Genomic DNA, 25201 nt, shown 5'->3' with positions numbered 1-25201 from the left:
AGACCGACCAGCCAAAGATCTGAGAAGGCAAACATTACTTTGGTGGAGAAAGGACAGGGCTCTGAGGAGCCTGCTCACCCTGAGCAAGTCTCTTAATTTTAAGGAATGTTCTGCCTTGACCCCTACCCCATCAGTCAATCCAGCCTGTAAGACAGGCTTACATTTCATGCTGAGACTAAACTATTCCACAATAATCTTTATGAGCAACCAAACACTTTCTATTAACCCTGAGTAGGAATTTCCACCCCATTACAGTAGGTGATGACTTTGTGCTGCAACTTCTTGTGTTTTATCACCAGTCAATTAGCAATCGCCATACAATCTACCCAGGCATGAAGCCTTCAGTGCTTCAGAGACTGCTGCTACTTGTACAAAATGCCTCGGTGCACCTCTTCAGCACCACAACACACGGCTGTTCTATAAGCTCTCTACCACCCAACTACATCAAATCCAGACCAGTGTCTTCCCCTGTTCACCACCCACAGAACAGGTCCAAACTGTCTACAGCATCTCCAGCAGTGCCCATCTAAGGGCTGTGGTCAGCAGTTTGGGTTTTCAAACACAGTATTGCTTTTTACTGCGCTGGGAAAGCAGTGTGGGAAACGGCACCTTCCTGGGAGCTGGGCTGTGTCTGGGGCTAACCTCCCAGGAACTAAGGGAATCTTACGAAATAATACATTAAATTCATCTACCACAAAAGACCTAGGACTGCATCCCAAAAAGGGAACCAACAGATAATGCATTTTGCCAAAATGCCCTTCTCTGCTTAGGGATAATTTGTCTGACTTTAGGAGGTGGTGCTCCAGATAGCTAGGATGTACACCAGACAGGGAGCTTTATAAATACCGTCAGCCTGATGTTCGCCCAGAAGGGCATACGGAGCCAGCGTGTTTGCTCCAGTCAGTCTTGCTAAAATGGGAGAAAATTACGCATTTAAATAAAACTCTTGGAGCAGGAGGTACAGCAGCAGCTCAGCACGAAGCACTAAACACGCTTACTCCACTTCACCCATTAACTTTTTTTAATTTTTAAGCAAGTTATTACAGCTGCTATAAAATTATAAATATTACATTACTCATTCAAAAAGATTAAACGGTCTCAAATAAGAGGAGATATTCTTGCTGCTGCTTTAGTAGCTCTTCGTGACCAACTGCCTGGCTTCTTTAGCCTTTCTCCATACTTCTCCAGGACACCATCCTGGATGGCACTGAGTGACCTCAATTCCTCTTCATCCAAGCACCAAGCACCAAGCAGAATCAAGCTCTGAATATATCCGTTATGTGAAACCGTGCTGTGGGCCTGCTTTGGCATTACATTTGCAATCCATATCATGTAATGTAGGATGTTGCAAAGCACTGACCTCTGCCTACGGCTGCACCGGTCACCTGGGCTGCAGAAGAGAGGCAGAGCAACATTCACAGAGGCAATAACCTGGTCAGAAGCACTCCTTGGGCTGAGCTGATTTGCACCCAAAGGGCCTGTTTCTCTCTGTGGACTATGGTGGGGTGCTGGCTGCCTGTGGCACGTACGGCATCCACACCACACCAGCCAGCTGAGTCCCACCACACAGGACAAACTGCAGGGCTGCAACACTTCCTCCATCTGTAATAAAGGCTCTAATCTAACAGTTTACCTGCGCATACTGTTGTAGGCATACAATTAAGAAAATTGGGACTTATGTTATGCAGACATACAGTTAAAAAGATTGGAACTTGTGTCAGTATGGCAAAGCCTGAACAAGGGCCTCCTAAGAGGTCAGGATGACCAAAGAATAACACTAACTAATGAACTGATAGCCAGGGAGAAGGCTTGGCCTTGTGTAGACAAATTAAGAAACAGGGATAACGAATCTCTCATCAGGAAAAACTATCCTTGAAGACTGGTACATCCTGAAAACACACGGACATCATCAAGATATGACTTGGACACATCAGCACAACATGATTCAGGTGTCCTTTACATGAACTATCCTCATTATACCCTCATTATAATACTAAAAATCACACCCACAGCTCAAAAGATCTCTGCCCAGGTTAAAAGACTATTCCCTGAGCATTCGTAGTATGGAATCAATGTGATCCTACCAGTCGTTAAATGGTGGGAGGGCTACAGGGAGTTATTAACCTGAACTGAATTGTATAAATACGTGAATTTTGTATGGGGTGGTGTGCTAGCTTTGCGGGATACCACCTAGCACCCCTTTTTGTGCAAACTTGGAATAAACAAATAGCTCAGCTTGGTTATTGCACACCAAGTGACAGGCCCTGCTTTGGAGACAATACTACAGGGTAGCTTCTTACAATGTAAAACATTTACAGTGGAAATGGTCCTTTTTGGCTTGTGTCTATATAGCAGCTCAGAACCAGGCTCATCAGGAGTCTTCACAATGCAACTTAATGATGTGCTCATTAGGACCAGCACACGTAAGGGTGAGCAGGCTCCCCTGCACAGACCCTCAATCAACACTCTTCTCAGTATGAGGCTTACAGCACTTTCCCACCCGACTCACTGAGAGTGAGGTGGTGGGGCAGTTGATCTTTGGTCTTTGACCTTTCCCTGAAATGGAAACTCATGAGCAGCAAACCTCTCTATCTGTCAGAAGGAGAGGGATCCATCCCTGCTGGACTAGGCTAGAGGACCAGACACCAATCTCTCACAATTAAGAGTGAATTCAGCAAGAGTTGTGCCTGGACTGGGACAGGAGCAAGACCACTTGTGCCTGCATCACACTTCCTATTCTGAGAAATATTTCGCACCAACAACCCATGATGCAGCCAGTTAAAACTTTAGTATGTAGCCTTCTGCTGTTACCTGGGCTCCCATCTGGTAAACATGATGTTAGTTTTTCATAGTCCTTATTTATTTGCCAACAAATAAGCACACCGGCATCCTGAAAACATTCCTCCTTTTGATTTTTAGGTATCTGATGCTCTGCTTCCAGGTGCTTCTCTCTGACACCCTGTGTGTACAGCCATTTCAGAAACAGCACAGGCAAAACCAGCGGCGTTGTCATTGAACAAAGCTCCACTTTCCAGGTGACGGAAGTTACCAGTTAAAGTTGAAGGACTTTAACAAAATTAATAGAAAAGAATCCATGTAAGGTGGAAAAACGAGGAGACAGAACAGCAGCTTTTCAATCAGCAGCACCGTATGCTTTAGGAAATAACAAGTTCAATAGTCAGTTGATAAATAGCTTGCCACCACAAAGTGCATTTGAAATGGCATGTAATTGCCATGTATATAAGCACAGAGTAAGCAGGAGCTGTGCTGAGCCATTCCATTTGCAGCTCATTGCTGCAGTGTGCTTTCCCCACCTACTAATACAAATACCATCCCTCAGAGGCAGTTCCTGCTCTCCTAAGGTCATGGGCACATGGCCGGAGTCACCCCACGACAGGGATGACTGTCCTGTATCCATCCCAGGGGTGCAAGGAAGAGCCTCCAAGCAGCTGCGTGCCCACAAACAGCTGCTCCTGGTGGGATGATGGAGGAGGAACACAGATGAAGCTGGAGTAATGTTTCTTGGGTTGGGGCAGATTTATCTCTGTTTAAGAGGCTGCACATTTTGCCTCCCTTAGGACAGCTGGTGCTTTCCCTGATACCCCTTTCATGTTTCTGTACCCCAACTTGCAGTGGTCAAAGAACCTGATCTGACAGCACCTGAGGCAACGCAGACCCTCCTGTCTTCCCTGGGCTCCCATGTCCTGCAATACCACTAACATTGGTCCAGACCCAGCAAAGCACACGGTCAAGTTTAAACCTGTCAAGAGGTTCATTAGCTTCAATGGGACTATTACAAGATTTAAAGTCAAGTACATTCGTAACCGCTTTCCTGAATCAAACCCTAAGTGAAGAGCTTGTCAACATAAATAAAGGTGCCAGAGTCAGACAATGAAAGATATCTGCAATTATGCAGGTAGGATTTTGTGCGAGCTTTTCAGCACAATTTAGCTCCAATTGCCAGAAATGTGCAAGAATTCTAAATTCATCCCAGGGCATGAGATTGGCATCTCTTCTAAAGAAATCCAAACAGTGAATAAATGCATCCTATCATGATTAACATTCCATAACATTAAAGAGACACTATCAGGTCCTATTTGGCTTCAAAGCATTGGCACTGCACACAGTCTCCAACAAAAAAAGCCCTCCGATTTCTCCAGAGGCATCTCAGGCTGCATCCCGACAGTACCTATCTCACTTCAAGCATGGCTGAGAGTCCTAACACTGGACAACCACAGGACAGGAAGCACAGCCAAAGTGGAGGTCAGGGCTGGATCTGCCCTAGCTAAGCCCAATTCTGGAACTAAAGAAACTACCAAAGAGCGAGAGGTCAGTGACACATACAGCACTTGCTGAGCTCCTACAGCCTGCAGGTTTATTTGTTATTACAGATAAGGGCCTTTCTAAAAAGGAAAGAGAAATGATGCTGGCAATGTGGCTTTAAGAGCCTGAGAGAGGGGAAGAGCAACGCCAGCAATGTGAACAAGCTCGCAGCACCTGCTCCCAACCCAACGTGATGTAGTCAACTGAATTAACAGTTTGAACAACAACAGCGTGAAATGCATTTTATCCAGCCCTGGCACAAGGACCAACTATTGAGAGATTCCACATCCCCCGCCAGCTGAGCCTGTGCTCCCGTCCCCTGCACGCACAGAGGATGCAGCACCGGGAATACATTGTGGCTCAGCTAAAAGCAGAGCGGGTGGCAGAACATCCATCTTCCTCCAGGAAGGTTGCTGGGCAACTGGCAAGCTTTCGGCTGGGCGCTGACGTCTGTGCGCACACGCGTGCCTCCTCCATCACTCGCAACTAACTAGATTTTGATGGATTAACATAAGATGAAAATCTACTGCGCTTCTCTGTCTCTCTCTCTACACCCCCCCCCCCGCCCGACACACAGGGATCATTAAGATACAACGGAAAATACGATAAAGCGTTGACTTATAACGCGTGCAGAAGACCGCGTGAAGGAAAATGCAGGCACTGATGAGATTAATGCTCTGAAGTGATCCCTTATTCTATGGCAGATAAAAATACTTAGTTGGTAAAATCTTATAATAATAATTATCATCATCAAGGAAAATACAGATACACACCCAGACTGTGATTCTCCTGCATCCTCGACTCTTTCTCATCCTTCAGAAATGCCATCTATTTTCTCACTGCTCCTTGTCGGATGATGTTTTAAGACTATTTCCCTTCACCTGCTGGAGATGCACCACTGGGACACAGGAGTTCCCTCTAATCCCATCCAGCCAGGCATTTATACCGCTCTTATTAGCTTGGTATCCAAGTACCCTACTGAGCTGCATTATCATTAATTGTTTCTCAAGTGTCAGCCACAGGCTCAGCTTCACACAGTACAAAGCACAGATACGATCCCTGCCCCGAGGAGTTTTACATGCTAAACAGATGGTTAATGACAGCAGCATAATGACAGCCTTTGGACCGGTAGGGGACAACGTTTATGGAATGGGGAATAAATTAACTGGGATTCATGAAAAACTGCATTTCCCTGTCCTGGAGAAATCTGACTGGTTTTCGTGGTACCCTGGAAATGGGTACCAGGCTTGTGACCCAAAAACCAGAACCTCAGGTTTTTTGCAAACAAAAAGCTTTAATCAAACTGAAGCTTTTTACTGAAAACCTTTTTTTACTGACTACCATTCTTCCACCAAACACACACAGGGTGTTCTGTCAGAAAGAGGGAGAATTTTAACTAAACCAAAATATTTAATGTAAAAAAAACCCAGAAAACCATACAATATCTTAGTTACCCCTCAGTTTAACAAAGCTCCTTAAAGACAAAGATGAAAAGGTAAAAATGGAAAACGACCTAAGAACTGAACGGGAATCAGAGATTAAGGCAGCAGACAAGGTCAGAGACGATCTGAATTCTTCTAATGCAACAGATACAGCCCATTGTGTTTTACTGCTATTGATACTGGTGATAGTATCTTCAGACCCAGGAAGCTGTTCATAACTTGGGTAACACATAGCATTAAGCACAGGGCATTTCTGTATGACCTCCAGAAGTCCATTCTTGATTCTACAATACAACCATGCAAAACTATTTTCTACTCCATTCTGTAGTGTAATGCATAAAATGGTTGATTTTTTCTCTCTCAGTGTCTCTGTGACCCGGTATTGGGCAGGCTGCACTGGAGAGCTCTTCCCCACACACCAGTCCTTTCCTGCATTAAAGAAACACATTTCCAGTTTTCTTACTCACTTAAATTTCCTTTCGGACTTCACAGATCTTTAGGTAAGATGCCGAAGCAGGAACTGTGACTACAGAATGTTTTTCTTCGATAGTGGAAGATGCAGGTCCAGCCACCTTTCAGTTACATTGCTGCAGTTCTAGCCCTTCAAGTAACATTTGCAAAGGTTGTTTAAAGGCAAGGTCCTTTCTCCATTGCAACTCATGCATTTAAGATCCTATAGCTCATTGAAAGCCACAGAAACTTGGCCGTTCGTGCCATTTCTAAACATACCTGTATTATTACTTCTTTGTGGACAGCTGAAAGTTTGCCCACGCAAGGCAGGTAAAATACCTGCAGAAAAACAATGTCACAGAAAACAAACCAAATCCTCAGCAACTACATTAAGACCAGAAAAGGTATAAACGCTGAGCATTTAAATAAGGAGACAAAAGAACCACTCCCCATTTAGATGAAAACATTTATGCCTCCCAGTAAGTTCAGTGTAAATTCCACTTAGAATGGCTCTGCAATGATCTAAAAAATGAACTTGTGAACAAAATAGATAAGACTCTTGGGTCCATATTTCTGTGTGCTCACATAATGGCAATTAAAGCTAAGCACCTTTGAACAGCCTCTAACAAGCATATGGAAATCTGGGAGAACCTCTGAGTGGGGATTATGCATTAACCTAATGTTCATAATCATGCTTAGAAAGTTTGCTCTTTCAAAGCCTGAAACAGAAATGTTAATATTCTCAAGCAAATAAAAAACCTTAAGCTATTGCAAAAGGCAACTGTTGAATCAAGTATATAATAGGCAATAAAACTTCAAAGGATTCATCGCACGGTGCAATTAAAATGCCCAACACAGATTTTTTTAATAGCCTTCCTATTTCTAAGGAAACTTTTTTCCTCCAAGTAAGCAGCTAAACTCAGGTGAGCATCAGATTATTATTTATTTTAGGAATAAACATAGGCTTTCATCTGCGCTGCAGTGAAAAGCACACAGCATCACAGGCCAAGGTGGCAATCAAAGTCAGTTCCACCTCATCTAATCTTGTTCTTTAAGGGTTCACAGCTTCAGTTCTCTTCTCAGAAATCCTCGAGTATGAGCAGTTAACACGAAACAATGAGCAGCTGTACACAAGAGCGTAACAAGAAGACTGGAAGAAAAAATCCCACACCTTCCCCAATTTCCAGACAATTAACTGGACATCTTCCATGTTTTGGAAGAGGAGAGGATGTCTGTCTACAGCACAGTGAGGGACAGGAGCCACAGACAGGAGCAGGCTCCAACAATTTCTGCTTGGCCTGCCCAGGAGAGGCAAAAAAAAAAAGACCATCGGTGTAGAAAGTGAAACCTGCAGCTATGGCTCATGAAATAAAAACACATAATGAACAAATGAGAAAAACATAACGCACTAAAAGCACATGAAACAGAAACCGCGTGGTATTTACGGCAGGAGGTCACCTACATCAGCCTGAAGGACTTATTTCAGAGTAGTTCTAGTAACAGCTGAACTAGCTTGAAGTCTTACACCCAAACTACACAATTTCGTCACTCCTTATTTCCATTCACTCTAGTTTCAAAAACTGGCTCTTCTGTAGCACAGAACTGCACCAAAAATAACTTCAGCTTACTTGGTGCCTTTAATTTTTACAGGAAAAGGCCAAACTTATTTCCAAATCACTCTGCATTAGTAAATTCCCAGTATGATAATATCCATTTGTTCTTAGACAAGTTCAACTTTATCCCTCATAGCCTGTTCAAAAATATAACAAAACCAAGATGCTCTTGTTTCTTAAAGACCAAAATCTGAGCGTGACCATTTCGTTTCCTTCATTAGCAGAAGAATGCATGCATGGGACACAGGGAAAAAACTTAATAATGCTTGGATCTGGGGGAAAACAACAAACAAAACAAGGACAACAGGCGCAACCAAGAACACAAAAATTAGAGAACTACAATCCCGTGGCCTGCCAGAGTCTCTTTCACAGTATCTAACAGAGGTGATGAGGTCAAGCTACCACAGATGATCTCAGGATCCTTAGAAGTCATTGAGATCCTTCACTAGGATCAGGATTTTATCCCGGTCGCTGGTAATTAACTCCAGGGGTTGAAGTTGCTACTCTTATCTCCTCTAATGCTGTTTCGCCTAGGACAAAATCCCATGAATATACAAAATCTGAGAGCAAAACCCCCTACAGCCAGGCACAGAAGCCCCAGCAGTTCCCAAACGTGCTCCTTTCTGTTTCTGCTGAGAGTGACACTTTGCAAGGGATCTCAGCTGCTTACCTGGACACACACGGATCTTCAGTGGATTTGTGCTCCAGCTTTACCTCTGCACTTCTGGAAACCCCTGCTTTGTCCCGGATCTGAGGCAGCACCAGCTGCAAAGCCTGAGCATGCTATGTGGACCTGCCTCTGGCTGCAGGCAGCTTCCCAGAATAAGGGCAAGCCTTGCCATGACAACGCTTCACACATCTGGATTTTGCTCAGGGTGTGCCACAGATTGCTAGGTGATATCCAGCCATCCAGAGCATCACCGTCCCTATCTGCTGAATAAGGGCAATTGCTGCATGGGATGTACAGGATCCTATAGACATCAGGATAAAAAGCAACTTCCTAATCTTATTCTTTTCCTATCAGTAATTACGTCAACATTCTTCTCGTGAATACAAAAACCCCCAAAGCCCCCATGCTATAGCTTTGTTAAAAGACCGTGTTTAAAACTTGAGGAATCTGCTAAGTTTAAAGATGCACCGCAAAAACATCAGTTGCAAATGCAGAAAGCACATTATGTCAGTAGATACAGTATGTCAACAGATACACACCAGCTGAGGAACTGATACAAGCATATGTTTAAATCTCAGAAGAGAGAGACCTAGACCAAAACAGAACTGGAGGAGAAGCTGTTCCCTCTCTGAAATGGCACTGTGTAGGAAGAAAATGCTTCTTGCTGTGTTAAAACATCTCAACATTCTTCCTTCTCCTTTTTCCTATACTTTCAAAACAAGACTTCCATACAGAACAGTGCAAGCAGAACTTAATGCATTAAAACATAAGCGGTTTTCACCTCAGGATCAGCCACAGACCAATACGTGTTCGGTGGCACTGAGCTTGCAAACCTCACTCAGACTCCCAACTATGGGTACCAGAAGTTTGCCAGGGAAAGGATACTGAAGCCTTTTATAGCAATTCAAGCTACAAAAGGATACCCCTCTATACACAACCATCACAGGCTGGCATATCAAAGCGCTCCGCACGTCTTAGTGCTCAGCATCGTAATTTTTTAGCAGTTACTGTTCTGATGAGTAACCCTTGGGAAGTGTCCAAGAAAAAGGGGAATTTCTGCCATGGGATGCCTGGAGCGCTCCTCCTCTGCAAAATGAGGCAATAAAATCCGCGTGTGAGTGTGCACTGAAAAGAACACAATTCGCCTCCATCCCAACTGTGCCAAAAGAGGTCACAGGGTGAAAAGCAGCCCGGCTAGTCGAGAGCTCTCCGGGACTGCCTCTCAGGTATCCTGGGGCTATGTGGCACACTATGTAGGAGAGGTACAGCAGGCAGCCCCCATTACAGGTACCTGAGCAGTGGCCAACTCCCACTGAACCAGCCATCCAAGCACAGGAAAAGGGGCTGGTTCTGACTGCACATTTAGTGGATGAACCAATGCTGAGCCCTAGCTTCAGTGCAGCACCTGGTAAAGCTTGAGGGCATCTGTCTAAATGGCTGCAAGCACTACTAACTAGATCCTAACCTGCACTAGCCAGGAGCTAAGAAAAATCTTATCATGCTCTAAGTTGACAACCAAACCACTGTTTGGCCCTGGATTAATGAATAAAATACCTGACAAGAGCAATTGGAGATTAATGGCCTGTAACTGCTTGGCTACCTTGCACTCTATAGGGTCAAGTACATTAATGTCAGAAGAGAAACAGTTTGTCTCAACCCGGTGCTAGTACTACAAGGACACAATGAACTTGGAGATAAGAGATCCAGGGTGTCAGAGACACTTTCTGTCACTAAAGTTTAGCAGTATCCAATTCTCATGAAGAAGGGTCCCAGGGCAGAAGGACTTCAGGTGCCCCACAGCACACTGCGGAGGGATGCGCCGGGCACGTTGCATGTACACCGCGCAGGAGTGCGACTGAGGCGGGAGCTTCAGCGCCGCAAAAGCAGATGTCAGAGCAGGTCACTCTGCCTCAGGTAGATGGAGGCAGCCCGAGACTCAACCACAGACAGCCCCTGATCCCATCTGCCCTTTGCTGGACACATCTTCAGGAGAGAGATACGGGCAAACGTCTGCTCTCGCTCTTGATCACTGCACTTAATTGCAAGAAAATTACCACTGACATTCACAGAAACATGCCTTTTGCTCTGCTTTCCAGACCCTGGCTGCTTCCAGGGGTCTCGGGAGTTGGGTTCACTGGAGCACCTGTGCTCACCCCCAAGTAACCAATGTGCTCAGACTATACAGCTGAAACACTGCAACCTAAAGCAGTAGTCCTCAAATCTGGATCTCCACACAGATATCCACACACAGTCCCCAGCTCTGCCTGAATTAGGGTTAGTTGATTATTCAGCCGCTTTATCTTGGGGAAAAAGAAACAACAGATAATCTGGAGATCAAACTGGAACCACTCTTCCTGAGAAATTGCTTTCTGGAATGTACAGTGAAGAAAAAAGGAAAGTATGTGACTTTTACAGCTCCCAGGGGGAAAATGAATATCCCAGATGACCTTAAAGGAGTCCAGTAAAAGTGCTGAGTAAATCTGTAAGCACATGAGCCTTCTTTGAAGCCCTTAAGATAAACCTTTTCCCTGCGTCTTTCAGGTAGCAGAAATCACGTTTGTGAGACTGTTGCTCATATGCAACTCCTGGGTGCAGACAGGGGTATATTCATACAACAAAAGCCTGTATTACCCTTCAAACAACAAAATAGTTTGAAATCATTTCCAAAACCTCTCTCTTAACCCCTCTGCTCCTCAGTTTCCAAATGTAAGTGTGGGAGGAAGGGCCACAAGGATCGGAGAGGGCAGGATGACCCCGTGGTGCCTCGCAGGGCTGGCACCGTAACACACATACCACAGACCATGAGCTGCTCTGATACGATGCAAGCAAGAGCCACAGCAGCCAGGACATCCTGCCACACTCAGCATGTGCTTGGGGAGTGTGTCTTGGCTACAGAGGTCATGGAGCTTGCAGACATGGTCCCAGCACTCGGAGGGACGCTCAGCAGCCCACTCACCCTCCTCAAGTTCCAGGGCTTCCCACAGGGCCAGCAGCAGCCACAACTATCTGCAGAGGCCCAAGTCCCCAGCAGCACTGGATCCATCCCTCCTTGCTACCTCCAGCAACGTCCCTTAAAGAGGACCAGGAAGGAGCTGCAGACATATATGTGCTGTAGGCATCAGCCTGCCCCCAAAACACTGTTAAGGAGCACACTGGAGTTAATATATGGCAGAGCACCTCAGAGGAAGAATCAGGTGGTAAAAAGTGGCAGACTGTAAACGCACCTTTTGACAGTTTTTACTCTGCACTCTCCTCAGCCAAGAGTGCTTTAGCAAAATATAGTCAAGAGAGCCAGCTTCAACCTGCCACTGAGAGCAGCAGACTGCTGGCCACAAGTGGGCATGAGGTAAACAAGGGTTTCTATTCCTAACACCTCCCCCTCTACCCCTTCCCAGTCCTCACCCAGCTTCATGAACAACCCCGTCACATCAAGCTTTTGGGGGCAGGAACCTTTTCATCTGTGCGTCTTTGGGATGCACACTGCAGCCAGCCCCTGAGCTTCAGAGTGCTTCAATACCACCAATACTACAGCAAGGTCCACCATGGCTGTTTGATGCTCAAGAGCAAAGTCAGCTCTGTCTAGCCAGAGAAGAGGAAAAACAGACCAAAACAAAAGCCCGAGTGCATTAGTCACTGTTAACTGTTCTTTCCAGAAACATAATATTGAAGGGATTTCATATATTTCCTGGCAGGGAGATTTCATGGTGGCTTTTAAAAATGGATGATTAGTTAAGATATAAATCCCCATGGCTAAGACCAGCAAGAAATCCTTTCAAACACACATACATACACATTAAAACTTGAGTATTTTACCTTTCCCCAGAAAAGCAATTGCTGCTGTCAAGTACACCCTTCTATTACAGCCACATGCTCTTTTTAAGAATAGCTGATCAGAAAAACATACAGAGATATTTAATCAGGTTGGGTTTTCTTCTTTAATGACCTAATGTTTTGGTTTGCAACTGCTGCCAATTCACGCTGGGTGGAAATTTAGTACTGTCAGCATTTAATTATTATTTTAACACAGATTTCTCTACCTTCCTACAGTGAAGAAACAGCTAGAAAAAAATGCAGCACCGAACAGCTTTTTAAGCCATTAGACGCCATCCTTGTTATTTAGCCACATTGGAAATTACCATTTAGGGCACACAACAGCTTGCTCTGCCATCCCATTAGGGCAGATGCTCCCCAGTTAGCACCTCCGCAGCCGACCAGGGGACAGCATCCGAGGGACAGTCGGGAGGGGCTGCACACACCTTACTTACCCTGGAAGCTCACCAGGCTGTGACGCGGCTCACTGAAATACATGCCAAAGAACTGCAACACAGAGCACCTGCTTTGTGTTGCACCTTGGGCCATAAACAACAAATCAGACTGGTTCTTTTTTTTCAGCTTAAAACCCGTTTTCCTAATTTTTCCCCTTGCTGCCTGAAACAAATAAACTCAACTCTGCAACCTGTAACAGGCCACAGGGAAAATATGTGTGCTGATCTGGTGCAGACTGCAAGACACATTTATTTGATTCACACACTGGGGGCGGCGGGGGGGGAACCAAAAAAACCAGCTGTGTGATTGAAAAAGAAACTCCCAGCACCATGCAAGTGTTGAACTTCGTGGTGCTCTGGAGCCAGGAGAGGTGCATGGAGAGGCCTCTCCCCACTCCTGTGGACAGCCTGGCAAGAGCCTGCTCCCTGCTTCCCCAAAAAAGGCAAGATTTAGGCTTCAGCCCCCATGAAAACCAATGGCGAAATGAGACTGCAGCAAAGCAGGGCTCGTGGCAGCATGTGTTAAATGGCACAAAGCAGGAAAGGCTGGGAGGATGCACGTGGATAACTTTATCTTTCAGAGCGGATGGACTAGTCAGCCACACACTTATTAAAACAAGTATTAGTCTGTGATAGCAATCTAAGATAACACTAAGAGGTTTGTCACCCAAGGAAAAAGAAAAAAGGCGGCCAAGAAAAAAAGATGCTATTGCTGGACCTGTGTCCATAGAAACCACATTTAACCTTAACAGAGGATCACACTACGCAGGTGACTCCTTCCTCGAGAAACACAAGCACCCTGCTTGGTATATGCTGACCTTTGCACACAATCACACTCATATTTAAAAGAGAAATGTGTATATATAAACAGAAGAGAATGGAGCTTAGGAACAGGGAGGTGACAAATTCTCTTTCTCTGACAGCAAAGTAAGGCCCTCTTGCCAGTTGGCAGGAATGAAGCATCACTCTTCTCTACCTGGAAAAAAAGGTCATGGATGTGGGGTTTAATATCCAGACGGTCACTATAAATGGATCGTACCTGTGATAAATAAAGAGGCAGCTATTTCATTTGCTTAACATTAACTCTTCCCACAGTGTGCTTTACCAGTCACATTCCTGGAGTGAAGGGCACATGTTTTAAGGAGCCAGATACAATTCCAGCTTTGCAAAGTAAAAGACAGGGAAATAGCCTTGGTCACAGAGTATTTGAATGTCACTTTGTTAGGCTGTGCATTGCATTTGACAGAGCTAGCAAAGGAAATGAGAAGTGATAACTGATAGCGCCATGATTAGATCAGCCACCTTGGGAAAGGTGCTGAAGCAGAGATATTTCACTAAAATAAGGCGAATCCTGGGAATAGATTTCTGGCAAGCGATCGCAAAGGAGATATGGCCAGAATTAGAAATGGATTTTGCAGGCAGATAAAACATGATAGAAGGCAGCTCAAAATGATATATCATGAGGGCCTATAGAGTGACTATAAAGTTTGTTCACAGTTATTTAACATACAGAGATCCTAGAATGACTTAACTTCAAAATACACTTGCTGTGTTATTAACTTTAATGTGCAGAAATAAAACAATGTTGCATTAAAGCTCTCTAGTAAAAAAAAGAAGCTGCCTTCTCCCCAGCTATCCACCTCCGACTTCAGTGGAGTTGCATTACTTTATACCACAAGAGAGAAGTGGAACAGGCACCTCTTCCTGGGCTTCTGACTGACAAGGGCACATGAAAATGTACATTTCATTATTTTGTCTTGAAGGGAGTTGCTTTAATAATGAAGGGTAACTACTGGCAGTGGTAATTAACGCACTGTAATAAACTCACTCCATGTATTTCTGTAATCATCTAACCATAGCTCCTTCTTCTGAAGCTCACAGACAACGCACTTGTTCAGGCTGCTCCTTAGGCATTTCAGAGGAAGACGGTTAGCTTTACTAGCTATTACAAAAGGCTTCAATCATACTGCTGCCCACGTCTGTCTGTCTGTCTCCTCCTTAACAGGTTTAGCCAATTAAAGACAACCAGCTTATTGCAGTTCTGAAAAGCACAGTGGCCAAAACAGAGGCTTGATGAGTACGTTAACTCCGGGAAAGGCTGCTACCTGGGTTCAGTCATTAGACATCAGAATCCATCACCACAAGACAAACGTGTTGACAACCCATCTCCACTTGCTCCCATAGTCACACGACTTTGAGATCAGTCTGTGGGTATAAGGCCCTGCAAGTCAGTGAAGGCCAGTATATTATGTCCAGGGGACTGAGTCTGGTCCTCTGCTCCTCACCTCGTTGGCTGGCAAAGTGTTGAGTTTTGTGCAAACAAGTAACGGATTGCGTGTTGTTCATAACAAGATATAGATTTCACTGTTACAGCAGTATAAATCTATGTAGTACTGTATACGCGTATAAAGACATCTTCTCAGCTGCTGGCTCCAAAGAGCTGCATGTGCATCACTCACACTGCCAGAGTGAGAATAAACAACTCCGTATCAATGGAGAACACACTTACGAGAGCCAGGATGCCTGAGGAAGAGAGAAATATTAGCAGTGTTTATCTACCGCTAGAATACAAATTAATAACCATTATGACCACCACTGTATCAGTGACGGCAATGCAGCATCAAATTCTGCATCCACAAAACCAGATGGAACCACTACTGTGTCCCAAGGGACCTCCTCTGTAAGTTCATGAAGGTGGACTTTAAACATCAGCCATCTGCATGATCAAATACCGAGCTATTTCCCCAGGCAAAATCTTCACTGGAATCAGCAAAGGCAATCAGCGTCGATGGATTTTGGCATGAAAAGGGACATGCTTCAATTTTTGCCAGCATTCATGCCCACGCTGGCACCAGAAAGAACAACCGGATAGATTTTCCAAAGCGAATACTGCTTCCATGCTGCTTCCACAAGTCGAGGTGCTTCCTCACCTACAGATGTTGCTCCTGGCCTAAACCTCTTGTCCCTTGCATCTGGGAACAAAAGTGTAACTCCCAGCACTAGTACCTGAGAGTCTCCATCAAAACAAAGCCCCACTTGTGAAATAAAACAAGCTCTTCCCAACAGCCCATCAGCTGAACCCTGCTGCCTGACTTCATTGTTGTTGTTCTGAATGAACGAGAAGGCAGTTTCTGCCTACATTAATCAATTTTTAGGTGGTTTCCTGCCCATTCATTCATATGCTAAAAGTGGTTTTGACTGTACGAAATCTGCTGAATGTGAGCAGGCCAGTAGCAGCTGCTCAAGCAATGCCAGTAATACTGTGCATACGCTCCAGATTTCCCCAATGTTCATATGCTATTAGCAGGTGACAGGAACTTAAATAAAGCATGTGAAATACATAAGCAGGATGAATAATTACACTGGTGTAGAGACTTCTATACTGGAGTAATTTTTACTCCAAATACCTTATTTAGGCTATAGGGTTTTGAGGCCAGAAAGAAAATCTTTATTCTATACTATGCCTATGACAGAGCTGGGCGCTTGGGATGCTGTGGCCCCAGCTCTTACCCCACACGATCAGCAGTAGCTGACAGTAGTGAGCAAGACTGGACACAAACTCAGAACTGAAATTACTATGAGAGAAAAAAATTCCCGCTCCAGGTTCCAAAGCAATTCCCGCACTGCCGCACCACGTCACACCGCGAACAGCATCCTCGTCTGAGCAGAAAGCACCTTGCACAAAGAAGCATCTCTTCAACACTTCCACACAGCTCTGCAGCCTGACGCTGCAGGCGCAAGCCACTGGGAAGCCTGCTCCTACAGCCAGTCTGCCATCAGCGTGGGTGATCCCCAAGGGTGCACGGCCTTGTGGCCAGCTCACAAGGAACCAGAGCAAGGCCAGTGCCCGAGCTCACACGGACCCTCAATGTCCCAGCGGCTGTGCGGGACCAGAAGTGGGCACAAGCCCCTTGGCTCTGAGCCACTGCCCCTGGGTAGCTACTGCTTCTCCGGAGATAACCCACCTGAGTGACCTGTGATGAAAGGCTTTGCATCCCGGTACTGTGCCTCTGCCAATTGCAGCAGACATTATTCACGGCTCATGCCTCTGAAGAAGTCAATGCCATTCCCTTTCTTTTCACAATCCTAAACAATATTCGTGAAGGTTTTTCTATTCCTCCTTCCAGACCGAAGGATTTTTGTCCCACCTCGGCTTTGTGAGACACTGTCTTTCTGGCCCTCCTCGCCCAGTGATTGCTCTGTACCTCCACATCCTCTCCCCCAGCTCCTACTGCGGCCTTGGCCCAGGTCATGTTTTTTAACCCCAGCTCCCCACCCTGTGTGTGATCTTACTCGCTCGCACACCGACTGCTGCTGTGCTGATCAGAAATGTGCGTGCCGTCACTGACTCCCCTCTCCAGCCAAGCCCATCTCTCAGCCTGCCTTGCAGACATCTCTTGCCTGGGCACCCTGTCATCAAATCAAACCCAATACAGCTGCAATGGACCTTTTGATCTTTCTTCACTTCCCAGCCTCTCTATTACTCCTGAACAAACTTCCATCCTCCCTGTTGCTCAGGCCTGTAACCTCTTCCAGCTCACCCATCCTTCACACCTTCATTCTTTTTGTAATACCACCAGACAGACCATCAGCTGGTGTAAGTCAGTATAATTTCACTAAGTCCAATGGCATTATACCAATTTGCAAGAGATGAGTTTCTGTCCTGGTGCTTCTAAAAGCAAATATACTCTGCCTGACAAGTAGAAACCTTCAGCCAGGTCTCTCAACATCTCCTGTATTTATTACTGCGATCTCCTGTCCTCTGGTCTCTCAACAGCCACCCTCTTTTCAATACACGGCACCACCTGGAATCCTTACCTGGCCCTTAGAGCTCCACTGCTCACAACTGACAAGTTTCCCTTCAACTCTCAAGCCTCCTGCACCCACCCACCGTCTGCCCCTCAGCCGTGCTTGGCTTGTTATCCCTTCTGAACACGCCTGAAGTAATCTGGTGTGCTAACAGTACTTAACTGGCAGTAGCAAACCATGCACCAATTCAGAGGTCTATCTAATGACAGAAAAGGGGGAGAGTCACCATAGAAGTTCAACACCAACGTCACATTAGCACACAATTAAAAAGCACTTCATTAACACAAGGTATACTAGCACTGTGCTCTCCCAGGTAAGCTGCATAACCATTTTAATGTCAGTACAAATCTCCAAATCAAACATGCCACAGTGTAAAATGATGCAAACGATACTAGAGTAACACCCTGTGTCTCCACGCTCTCTAGGTTTTGTAATGGCTGAAGGCTTGGTGCTTAGCGGCTCCAACCTAACCATCACTGCTATCTCCGTGTAAATGTTTCCATTCTGTGCAAAAAGAAAGAAACAAAGAAAAAAAACCCACCAAAAAAAAAGGACCAAAAAAAGGAAAACCACCCCTCAAAAACCTTCCATGTTTTGTTCGGTTTACTATCGACTGGAAAAAGAGAAAAGCTCTTTCCAAAGAGCAGAATAACACCCGAGTTTAGGGTTTTCCACACCTGAAGGGATGTGAGAGTATGGGGGCAAGATCAGGCCCTTAATGAGAGTAGTGAGGAGTTTGCCATATGCACAATGCCAGAATGATAAAATGTTAATGAAGTGAAAGTATATTAGTGAATTATTAAAATTTCACTCCTCTCTGCAAAGCACAGAGTGAGAAAAACTCAGTGAAGATAAAGATAAAAATAGGATCAAAACATTTGGATCCTTTCTCCACCTCCAACAAAAAAAAAGCTTTGCAAAATCTGGTGTTAAAATAACATATTAATTGGGTAGCTTCTGCGAATGATCTGCGGTAAAAACCAGATCAAAAACAAGTTGGAGTTGGGGGTAAAATGAGATTTAATCCAGTTAAATCTGATGGGTCAGACTTTCAGCTTCCTCCCATTTCCAACAACCTCTCGTAACCCCTGTAATGCCTCTGCTTCTCTCCAAAGCAAGCCCAGCCAGCAATTAAATTGGCAACAAGAAGATCTTACTGAGAGGAATAACATGGAGCACGGCTATGCAGGGATGGGTCAGGCTGAGGAGTTCACATCTGCTCGCTGTGCCGGAAGCCAACTTTATCCAGGGAAAAGGTTGGCCTCTCCATAAAGCCCAAGAGCAAAAACAAAAGGGATCTCTGTAGCGGGGGGCCACAGAGCTGCCAGGGGCTGCAGCAAGGAGCCCGGAGAGCCTGACACAGGAGGCAGGGTCACAGGAGACGCAAGATGCCACTCGGTTCAACGGGGCAGGCACAAGTCCTGCATAGAACTACACTAAAAAGAGCAACAGCTTTGCCATACAGTATTAAGAAGCAATTTCTAACAAAGCTGCCATTCTGTGAAATGCTTTCCAGAATCTAGCTTGGATTGCCTTGTACGTAAATCCCCGTCTGTTGGGAAGTCTGGTGTATTTTCCTCGCAACAAAAATAAGCACGCCCAGACATCCTGAGTGGGCTGCAACAGCAAATAGGTGGCAGGTAAGCGGTATGCAATTGGGCTCCCACAAGGGAACTTTGCATTGGCCAGAGCAGAGTTCACATATAGAGTCCCACCACACCCCAGCACATGGGAGGTGGGCAAAGGAAGAAGCCAGTGTGTGCCAAAACCATCCCTGCTCCTTAAATAATACCTATCTTTGTTTGGCTTTTACCTATGTTCAGTAAAAAACACCCAGTGTTGGCAACATCACTGTATCAGCTAGCACTGAGGTAAATTCCTGCTAATGCTGGAAAAAGGTCAAACAGCTAGGCAGATTGTTCCGTCCAGTGGCCCCTACCAACCCTTGCTGTTGGTCTGTCCGGCAGTCAGTGCCAACACAGAGAAATACCATCTCCAGAAAAGAGGCTCTTAGACTACAGACAGAGGAATCAAAGGACAGAGTGACAAAACACTGTCCAGCATCATAATCACCAGGTTCACCTCCAGCAGGCTTAGCCTGTCTCACTTTTGCAGACATTACGGAGCAGCTGGGCTTTAGGGAGAGTTTTGGAAGAGCGTAACATGTCGCTTCTGCTCATCCCCAAGACAGACGGGCAAAAACTGACCCCCAGCACACAAGCAGCACCAGCACCTGGGCTGGGCCGGGGTGGTTGTGCATCACCTGAACCACCTGGAAGCCGTGTGTCCAGACCTCGCGAGCTTTAGCCATTCCCCAGACCCTCTCCGCAGCCACCTCTGGAATGGGGCTATCCCACCATTCTGTGTCTACCCTTAAGGATGACAACCGGGAGCAGGGAGCTTTGCTCCCTCATGGGCTATGCAGGCAGCCAAGGTGTAAACTTCAGGCTAGGCACCCAGCTTTGGACTAGATCAGTTAAAAGTCCCGTGATTGGTAAAGGCACCTGAAGTGCTACAGTGAAGTTAAGGAGGGTCTGAGTTGCCCTGATGCCTGGCAGCTCAACTTCGGGCACCTTAAGTGGAGTAGGATATCCAAAGGCTAGGAGTCACGTCCCAAAAACTGCCTTGCCTTCCAGAGCTTCAGGCTGGCTTCCCAGAACCAGCTGATGGCTTCCGGAAAAACATGGCTCTAAGTTTAACATTTAAACGAAATGCTGTTTTGCTAAGATCCCTTTTTTCCTTTCTATTTCTCGTTATTTTGTTACAGTTTTCCTTTGCCTTGGCCATGCAAGCAGGTAACGAGCCAAACACGGTTTCATTAGAAATACGTCAAAACTGAGGCCAAACACGGTTTCATTAGAAATATGTCAAAACTGAGGCCAAACTCGTGCTGCACTGTGTTATGTTTGAGGTCATGAACTAGCAAATTCCAGCATCACCCAGGACCGTCTTGTTTCAGCCCAGCTGAGGCTTCTGGACAGCCCTGGCAGCCTCTTCTGCCAGGAACAGCTCCTAATACCAAGACATCTCCTACACCAAAAGTGACTGCCGGAAGCCATTCAGCATGCCAGGCAGCTTCTTACAAGTTCATGTAACTTTTCCACGTTTCCCCTTCAGAACCCCCTGCAAAAGTCCGGCTTAGCATCATACTTAACCACACTTCATCTTAATACACACACAATCACAATACTCCACTGTGAGTCAACAGTGATGTTGATTTCCCTGAACACCCCTACTTACTTGAACCCGAAGAGCTAAACCCCAGCCCTCATCTTTAGTCTGGACCTTCATCCAAAGCCGTGTCCAATCTTACAAGCCTCCAACCTTGCAGCCCAGCCTGACAGGGACCAGTGCCTGGTGTTCTCTGGAACCACTGCTTACATTCTCACCCCCGGCCCCACATCCCATATCAGTACATGCGCACTGCACTGGCGCATCAGCACAAGTGCACCCAGGAAAAGCAGGCACAAAGTTTTACTCCCTTAGCAATGGCTAATTAAGGGGCAATTAACGTGACTCTAAGCTCTGCTCCTAAATTGCCTTGCAGCTTCAGGCAGTCCATGTGAAACGCTACGTTGTGAACATACAACTTCTGCGGATACTAAAAATTTCATTTCGGTAAAGCGATTTATGATCCACGATGAAAGGCAGTTCAGAAGGGGAGGGACTGCCCCTATTAGTAAACGAACTGGAGCAGTTTTTGATCTTTCATTCTAAGAGGAGGGGGAAGGCGAAAAGAAGCCTATGAGTACTATTAATGAGGCTCAAAAGGTATAAACTGCAAATTGGACACTTTCGAAAACCTGGCCCCGAGAGGTTGGCGGGGCGTTTTTTAATAACAGCAATAAATGGCAGGACAACGCGAGCACCTGACTTCACGTACGTCCCTCTGGAATGGCTGATACCATCAAACTGCTCAAAACTAAAACCGTAAACAGAGTAGCACAGACACGGAGGATGAGGAAGGGTAAATCTAGAAAGTACCTAATCCAGCTCACTTCCTTCACCGGGTAAAAACAAGTAACCAACACACTTCCTGCGAGCGAACCTTCCTGCGGATAAGGGTTCTCCCAACAACAGGAAATTCGCTTCTAGAAGCAAGCACACTTTCGCTACCGGGCCAAACTTTCTCCATTTGAACTCCACGGCCATTAGAAGCAGCATCTGCTTAATCAGATGTGAGCTGGATTAAACATGCAACTGCCCAACTCCCTGAACCTTTCCTGGACACAGGGAGGGGGCCCCAGAGCCGGCACCCTGGTGCCATCCCAGCCTTGCCAGCCAGGACTCCTGGCGCAGAAGCAGGCACTGCTCCTTCCAGTTTCATCCACAACCAGACTTTAAAGCCAGGCCTTGGGTCTGTCGGATAGCAAGACCCAAGGGTGCGGGTAGAGATGGGGCTGAGCACGTTCACCTCAGCACCATGCAGGATTTACCTCCTGATGTGCAAGACCTGCTCACCAGCCGCTAGTTTTCCTGAGAAATAACAATGCAAGGAGTGAAATATGCCAGCAAAGAGGCAACAGAGGTCAAACTGGTCATTCCAGGTTTCAAGGTGATGATTTATATAGTGGGTGAAGCACTCAAGTGCATTTTTCTTGTTTTGGTCACTGCAAAACAAAGATTAAAGGTAGCAACAAAATGAAATGTCTCAAAGAAAGCACACTGAATGCACAAAGACATCTCTCCATCACAAACATCTGAACCAACGGCTGCTGCCCAAGAAAATAAGCACAAAGATTAAAACCTTTCTTGTGAGTTTGCTGTGAAATACCTCTCTCCTGCTCCAAAATCAAAACAGCTCTCTCCTTTCACACACAATAAACTTCCAATAGTCCGGCAAAGTAAAACTTCCATTTACCACAATAATGGTCTGGTTTTCTCATGCATCCATCAGTAATGAAGTATATTTTATGCTCACGTCTCTACTTCTGTACTGAAATCGCATGCTATAACCAAACAGTGATGTCTTTATTAAAAACAATTGCACAGGGCTTCCCACAGCCATTTGCCCCCTTTAGGGGTTGGTTTTTTTTCTGCAGGTGAGGCAGAGAAACAGCCCTAATATTCACGTCCAAACCATTACATTTTAATGTAACTTTGTAATGTGAAGGAACACGGGGAGACCGAATCAAACCCAGCTCTCTCTCCCAGGTCCATGTAAAGAGATGCGTCCTGGTCATTCGATCAAAAGCTAAGTCACCCCTCACCGCTTTGGTTTATAACCCGCACGGCCCCCGCGCTTTGAGCCTTTGCTGGTCCCCAGCCCCAGCTCCCCCCGGCGCAGGCCCGGCTGGGGCAGGACACCCACCACCAGGAGGGCACCAGGCTGCACCCGGGGTGGAACGCGGGGGACATCGTCCAGAGAGGGAAGAGGGGAGGCAGCAGCACGGGGCGCATTGTGAAATGACCTTGATTTGACAGGCATGTTCTCGTGTTTCAACAGATGCTGCGGGAAGCGGCAGCAGCCAGGCGCTCTGCAGGCATTTCTGATGAGATGCACACTTCTTTCGTTCGCCCTTTTTTATTTTTTTAAATAAAGGGGGGGGGGGGAGGGTTAGTCTTCCCAGTTTCCATGACAACAGTGTCTCCACTTGTCTGTTATTAGACACCATCCGCTTCCTGTGTCTAAATTTTTAAACCAATCAGAAAAGTGTTTATAGATTTTACAGCTCCCGGGACAGTCCCTCTCCTCCAAGAGCGCTACTTTAATGACACGTAACGCTTCGGCGGCCGGCGCTGCACGGCCCTGCGTTTTCGGCTACGGAGTGATGGCACGTTACACTGCCGGCTGGCTGATGGGGGCTACGCTGGGGAAAGCAGGGGGTGCCGCCCGCCTTCCGTGCCCCGGCAGCCGTTAACCACGCTGCGCTCCCTTAAACCACACAAACTCATTTCCATCGTTGGCTCGGTTTTGTTTCTGATTCACCCCCCGAAGCAGCGCAAGCCGCCGTTGTCCCGCCGGAGTAACGGTCTGCCCTGACGCAAACGGCTCCGCCGTACCACACCGCCTGCTGCAGCCAAAGTTTCGGTAAACTGGGCTGCGAGCGCGAACACATTCCCGCACACACATCCCTGTGGTGTCAGCAGCGACCGGCCGCAGCGCAGCCAGCCGGTAACGTGCGGCCCCTTCTCCGGGCCGCAGGGACACATGCCTTACGGCCAGGGAATTAATCCACGGCAAAGTCCCGGTAAGTTGAGAGTCAGCGCCGAAGAGCAGCAAGCAGAGGGAAAGCCGATGTGCGAACAGGCGAACGCCTCTCCCGCCGGCTCTGACAGACCGGCCCCGCCGGCGGAGGATGCCCTTCAGACGTGCGTGCACAGACACAGCCGGAGCCCGTCAAGTACCAAGCGGCTTCTCGGCGGGCACGGCTCCAGCAGCCGGCGGCACGCAGGAACAAAAGGGACACGGCGGGTGCCTGCCCGCCGCCTGCCCCCCCCCCCCCCCCCCCCAAGGGCCCGCCGGGACCGGGCCAGGCTCTGCCGGCCGATTCCCTCCTCCCTGCCCTCCCGCCCGCGCGTCCCCGCGGAGCCGGCGCCGCCAGGCACAGCGCGCTGCCCGCCGCGGTGCCGGAGCTCGGCGGCGGGACGGGGCCGCGCAGCCGGGGCAGCCCCGCGCCGCCGCCCGCCCCGCGGCCCCCGAAGTTTGGCCGCGGCTCCGCGGGCCGGGGCGCGGCGGCCGCCCGCGCACACGCACACGCACACACGCACGCACGCGCGCGCGCGCTCCCGGTGACACGGCGAAACGCGGCGGCCGTTACCTCGTGGCGCGGCGCTGGCTCCCGCCGCCGCCGCCGCGGGGGTGGGCGCTGCCCCCGGCCGGCCCGGCCCCGCTCCGCGCCCCGCGGCGGGAGGCAGCCGCAGCCCGCGCGCCGCCTGCGCCCCCCCGCCCCCGCCGGAGGCGCCGCGCCCCGCCGGGCCCTAGCACCGCCCGCCCGCCCCGCCCCGCCCCGCCCCGCCGGCCCGCCCCGCCCCCCGGAGCCCGCGGCAGCGGCGGCGGGTTCCCCGGCCCGGCGCCCCCGGGAGGCGCCGCGGGGCGGGGCGGGGCGGGGCTCGGGGGCGCCGCTGCGCTGGGGTCCCCGCCGCCGCCTCTGCTCCCCGCAGGGGAGGCGCCGCTCGTGGCCGCGCTCCCGCCGTGCCGCCAGCCCGGGGTGCTCGACCCCCGGTGATTGCCGGCGCAGCCCCTGCCCTCCGCGCTGTCGCGGCGCGCCTGTGAGTGTCACCGCCACCGCGGGCCGCCCGCGTGCCGCCGGAGCGGGGCTTACACGTGTTGGAAACCGAGACGGGCGGCGCTAAAACTTAATTCTGCTGCGGCCCGGCCGGCCGGGAGCTCCAGCCGAGGCCCGGCACCTCCCTGCGCTCTGCTCTTTACAGCTGGAAGCCGAGAAAACGTGCCCGTGCCAGGAGAGCTTGGTACGAACGCGGGCGCTGCCTCCTCCTCCTCACCTCACCGCCCCTTCGCAGCCCTCGTGCCAGCCTCTTCTTGCTGCCTTTCCTGCCTTGCCCCCATGGAAGCAGGCGAGAGGGAGCCTTGACCGAGCTAGGACCCATGGGTGAGTGCAGAGGCTGGCAGGTCTTGGAGGGACCTGGCACCATCAGCGCCACCACATGTACAGGGAAGTGCCAAGT

The 25201-nt window shown here is 48.1% G+C and overlaps 1 protein-coding gene across 4 annotated transcripts in view; it reads right to left on the bottom strand.

The window, feature by feature from the left end:
• Nucleotides 1-24414, bottom strand: part of FOXN3 (forkhead box N3) — a 207239-nt gene extending 182825 nt beyond the window's left edge. For 2 of the 4 annotated variants that reach the window (XM_065685863.1, XM_065685867.1), the window contains exon 1: nucleotides 24334-24350. The gene's annotated coding sequence lies outside the window, so the exon portion shown is untranslated. Of the gene's footprint in view, nucleotides 1-24333 lie in introns of all 4 variants that reach the window. The other 2 variants (XM_065685864.1, XM_065685866.1) reach the window with 2 other exon arrangements.
• Between the last annotated feature and the right edge of the window lie 787 nt (nucleotides 24415-25201).

Source organism: Lathamus discolor, chromosome 6 (genome assembly GCF_037157495.1).
Source record: "Lathamus discolor isolate bLatDis1 chromosome 6, bLatDis1.hap1, whole genome shotgun sequence".
Taxonomy (NCBI): Eukaryota; Metazoa; Chordata; class Aves; order Psittaciformes; family Psittacidae; genus Lathamus; species Lathamus discolor.
The sequence above is the reverse complement of the archived record's forward strand: the minus strand, read 5'-3'. Positions and strand labels throughout refer to the sequence as shown.